Below are 5,597 nucleotides of genomic sequence, written 5' to 3' on the forward strand. Positions count from 1 at the left end.
ATAATGTTCTCCAGAGTCAACCATTTTGAATAATATTGCATGAGTTCCTTGTTTTTTAATGCAGCATAGTATTCCATTGTGCGAATTGCTGGGTCAAATGGTATCTCTATTTGCAACTTTTTGAGAAAGCGCCATAGTTCTCCTCCAATTACATATGAGTTTGCCACTGTTGACATTGAAATAATATATTTAAATCCTGTGGAAAGGACTTAAATATATTATTTCAATGTCAACAGTGGCAAACTCATATGTAATTGGAGGAGAACTTCCAGCTATGATTCAGTGCTTTACAGCACTGACTCAGGAGAATCTGATGCGGGAGAATAAATTGACTATCCATAATAGGTTCAAAGGCTTGGCTTATTAACTGCCTGAGAATGGCCATGTCATTGGACCAAATGTCATGCCCTCCATGTTCAGGCTATGACAAAAATAAGGAAGCATTAAGTGACCCACCTTTCTATTTTGTGCCTTTATGAACCTAGGAATGCAATGAGATGTATAAGAAAACAAGATTCCCAACAAATATCCAATGGTAAAATGTAAGAATGTCATAATGTCTTCATGTATTTAAGCTAAAGATCAAAGCTGTGCTAAAGCAAATCCAGAACTAGAGAAGAAGAAATGAAGGAAAGAGAGAAAGTCAAAGAACAAAGAGCAATATCTCTGCCAGTTTTCAAAGAAATCTCAAGAACCGTCTGACCTGAAGGTTCCACCTCAATTTCTACGAACTCGTATTTTACTAACAAGGGGAGCTCCACAGCCGTAGGTTTCACAAAGATTTCAAAGAGGTCTCAAGGCCACATGTACAGTTGCATGGAAGGAACAGACAGAGCTTCTCACACTTCTTAAATCATAAGAAATCAGTTTTAATTTTATACATGAGTGTTTGCACCAAATTTTATTTGGAAAAAGTGGAGAAGTCTTCTGATTTAAAAATAACAGCAACAGCACCTCATCATGTTTTAAAGCACTGTTCTAGAAAGAATAACAGGAATTCCTAATATAACATGAAACACAACTTTTGGCCTCCAATGTACTTAATTTATGTAAATGGACTCAAGCTTAACTGAGAATAAAACTGGAAGATTCTCTGTGATTTATGCTTTCTACTTCCCATGGTTCAGCAATCTCAAAGTCCTGTGATATAAAGAGAATTCTGGCCTCAAAAGTGGAAGTCATGAAAGTGGGCATTTGGGTCTTTTGTTTATTGGCAAATTAAACTGTGCTAATCATCCAAATTTCCCCAGCCTCTATTTTCTCAACAGTGAAGGAACATTATGATTCACACACTCCTTACTTCACAGAATCATAAAGAGAATTCATGTGGTAGATCTTTTTCCTCTGAAATACTGCTGTGCGGAGCTATGTTTACCAAAGCTAAATATCTTGTACACCCATGTCCTGGCCACTCAGCAAATGCTAATACACATCTCAGTGACTTTCATGTTCACATTAATCAACTATCTGCTGCCTGCAGTTGGGCCTGTAGAGGTGAATGGCCTGGGCTCCTGGGTTTGGGAAAAAATTACCAGGCAAGTCACAGGATAAGGATTTGAAAGTTCCAGTAGAACTAGGAAAGAATTAGAATCCTTTCTCTGAGTGGATCTGGTGAGGGGACCCACACCTTGCTGAACTCTTTTTTAGAAATAGCAGCACCCTCACTGCTCCCCTGAGCCTCTCTCTTGCTGCTTTAGGTACAAACACTTGAGTAAATAAGGATTGTTTCATCCCTCTTCATCCTGCTCACTGGGCCACTCCTTGACAGTCAAAAGCAAGAGGGGAAGGACAGGAAGGCAGAAGAACCAAGTGGCCATGAGGTTTTTGTTATCACCATCAAGCGAGTACCAATTCACAGTGACCCCATGTGACAGAAGAGAGCTTTCCCCTATTATCTTTGCCTTCTATTGGCTGTCATCTTTACAGGATCCAATCCTCAGCTCTTTCTCCCTTCAAATCTCTTCATTTTCATGCACGTCTTTTGAGTTGGTTCTGATGCACAATAACCCTCCATAGAGGTTCTGAGACTACAGATCACAACAGAAAGAGACTACCCATATTTCTCCCTCAAATCAGCTGATGGGTTCAAATCAGTCTCTGGGTTAGCAGTGCAACTCACTTCAGATTAGCTGCCAGAGCACCTTGTGGGGTCTCCCACTGCCAGCATTTTTGCTATAAGCCAAATGCTTAACTATTGTGGCACTAGGGCTCCTGTGAGAAGACAAAATTGCTGAATAATTTCAGGTAGGGTGGGGAAAGAGAAAAATAAACAACACGTTGCTGTCTTGCATTTTTACAAAGAGGAAAAAGATCCATCCATGTGTGCAAATTCCAAGACTGCTAGAGATCTTGTGGATCAGTAGGGTGTAAAGCCACCCAACAATGTCTTTACCACCAGAAACCACCAGCACAAGGTTATCAAGCCGCCTCCTTTCAGAGCACACTTAGTTGTTCTACAACAGCTGCTTATAACAGCAAAACCACCACCACATGCAGCAAATAGACTGTTGGTTCTATCAAACACATGCGCCAACATGAGGCATTGCTTTAAAATGCATGTCACACTTTTAAATGTTATGCTGAAGGCAACTGTATATCTTATAACTAATTGTCCTCAATGTAAAATTAACAGTAATCAGAAGTAAATATGTTCATAGGAAAAAACAATCTCTAGAATTTGAAACTGGAACTAGATCACTGAACAGCAAGTGAGATAACAATCACAGACAGAAGAAAGAAAAAAAAATCAGGCCTCCACAAAAGTATGCTTTGTTGTCCCTAGAGCAAAAGACTGTACAGCCCAGAGAAATGACTAGGAAACCATGGGGGAATATAAGTGAAACAGAATTTATTCTTAATTAAAACTGACCTTTAAAAATTGCCTTGCTATTTTCTGGTCTCTTTCACCAGCATTATCAAATATGACGTATCAAAAAATAACTGTTGGAAATAAGCAACGTTAGCCCAACACCAATTTGGCCAATGGGAAAGCTCAAGTCGAAAGAGCTGACGCAACTTACCCAAGGTCAAATAGTTGGTAAATGACTAAATTTGGCTTAAACCCAGGTCCCCAGGCTTTACTCTCAGTTCTTCCTGTCAGGTAATGAGCAGCTATGAGAGCGACGTAAAAGAAAATTATTCTCTTTTTTTTTTTTTTTAAAATTATTCTCTTGGAGAAAACATTGGGCTGTCAAACTTTTGCTGTTATTGTTTTGCAGTTTTCTTGAGGTTTTATGGCATATTTTTCTATTTTTAGAATCTGAGGAGCTAAGTAAAAAGAAAAACAAAACAGAAACAACCAAACAAAAAATAGCTATTCTGAACAAATGTGTTCTTTCCAAATCTAACATCACTGAAATAACCATTTTCTACTCTGGCGTAGTTTAGGGAGAAAAATACCACTCTTAATGTAATGATATTTCATCTCAACATCAAGGCAAAAATTCTCACCACCAGACATATACACAACAGCATGATGTTGTTTGTTGTTGTTGTTGTTATGTGCCGTCGAGTCGTTTCCGACTCATAGCGACCCTATGCACAATAGCCCTAAACCCTGCTCTATCCTGCGCGAACCGTACTGCCTCTGACACACCCATCCCGATTACCCCAGTCACCGAATCAATCCATCTCATAGAGGGTCTTCCCCTCCTGCGCTATCCCTCCACCCTCCCAAGCATGATGTCCCTCTCCAAGGACCCGTCCCTCCTGGCAACATGTCCAAAGTATGTCAGACTAAGCCCCAGAATCCTTGCCTCCAAGGAGTAGCTTGGTTTAATCCTCTCCAAGACAAATCCGTTTGTTTTCCTGGCAGTCCAGGGTACATTCAGTACCCTTCTCCAGCACCACAGCTCAAAAGCATCCACTCTCCTTCTGTCCTCCCTAGTCATTGTCCAACTCTCTGATGCATAACAAGCGATTGCAAAGACCATGGCAATGATAACAGCATGATAGAAGTAGAAAAGATTGAAATGGTTGGCAATTTCATCTTACTTAGATCCGTGAACAACACCCATAGTAACAGCAGTCAGGAGATCAGGACATATTGCATTGGGCAAGTCCACTGTCAGAGACTTCTCCACAGTACTGAGGAGTAATGTTGTTAGCCTGAAGACTAAGGTGTGCCTAATTCAGGTCATGGTCTTTTCAATCATTTACTATGCATCTCAGAGCTGGACAATGAACAAGGACTACAGAAGAAGAAGAATCAATAACCTTTGAGTTGTGGTGTTGGAGAAGAGTATGGAATATCCCAAGACTGACAAAAAAATAAACAGACATGTTTTGGGAAAAGTGCAGCCGGAAGGCTCCTTGAAGGCAAAGATGATGAAGCTTCATCTCACATATTTCAGGTATGCTGCTCAGAAAAATTTTTCCTTGGACAGGGACATCATGCTTGGAAAGGTGGTCAGCGAAAGAGGGGAAGAACCTCAATGAGATGGATTGACATAGTGACTGCAGCAATAGCCTCAAATATGCCAGAGATGATGAGGATGGCACAAAATAGGACAGAGTTCAGTGCTGTTCATTGGGTCACTATGAGTAATTAGCGACTCCAGAGCATTTAACAACAAAAAGGTGAAAGTTTGTACAAAATTCGGTCCTCATTTAATAATTTATACACAAATTATTTAATTATATTGGTTACACTTGCTTGCAATGTGTCGTTCTCATTCATTCCATTTTGATAGTACCAGTTCTAGTACCTTGACAGTGTGATTAAAGGCCTTGACAGATGTCTGTTTTATTTATTATTTGATTCATAATATAAATCATTGAAGGAAATAACTGATGTGGAATTTCTAAACTCATTCAAAGGATAAGTGAGAAGTTCTTCCAGTACAGATGAAAACATGGTATCACTAGAGGCCAAATTAGTTTTGATCCTTAGTTAAAAAGATGAATGGTGGCTGTAATCTGGTGGCCTAGTAGTAAGGAGCTGCTGGCACTGCCTACCCAAAGACCATCAGCTTAAATCCACTAGTCATTCCCCAGGATAAAGACGGGTCAGCATCCCCCTTCAATCTTCCTCACTGTCCCCACCCCCAAGTGATTCATACCTCCAAAAAAGAATGCATTCCACTCTGTGGGACATAACAACGTGGCTGTTATAGCTAATTAGCTAGAGATTAATAACATTGTTGTTGTTCTGTGTCATCAAGTTGGAACTAACTCATAGCTGACCCTCCAGGTGATTTTAATCCCATAGAAGACACCTCATCCTTCTCCTGGTAGAGCAGTTGATGGATTTGTACCACCCACCCTTGGGATTGCAGAACAACTTCTTACAAGTAGGCCACCAGAGTTCTCTAGGAATTAATAATAACCAAGTTGTTGTTGTTATGTGCCATCGAGTTGCTTGCAACTCATAGTGACCCTATGCACAACAGCCCTAAACTCTGCTCTGCCCTGTGCCATTCACACCATCTCCGATACACCCATCCCGGTTACCCCAGTCACTGAATCAATCCACCTCATAGAGGATCTACCCTTCCTGCACTGTCCCTCCACCCTACCAAGCCTGATGTCCTCCTCCAAGAACCGGTCTCTCCTCACAAAATCTCCAAAGTATGTTAGACGGAGGCTCAGAATCCTTG

The sequence above is a fragment of the Elephantulus edwardii genome, unplaced genomic scaffold (genome assembly GCF_000299155.1).
Source record: "Elephantulus edwardii isolate Elephantulus edwardi_28Jun2011 unplaced genomic scaffold, EleEdw1.0 scaffold00146, whole genome shotgun sequence".
In the NCBI taxonomy this organism is placed as follows: domain Eukaryota; kingdom Metazoa; phylum Chordata; class Mammalia; order Macroscelidea; family Macroscelididae; genus Elephantulus; species Elephantulus edwardii.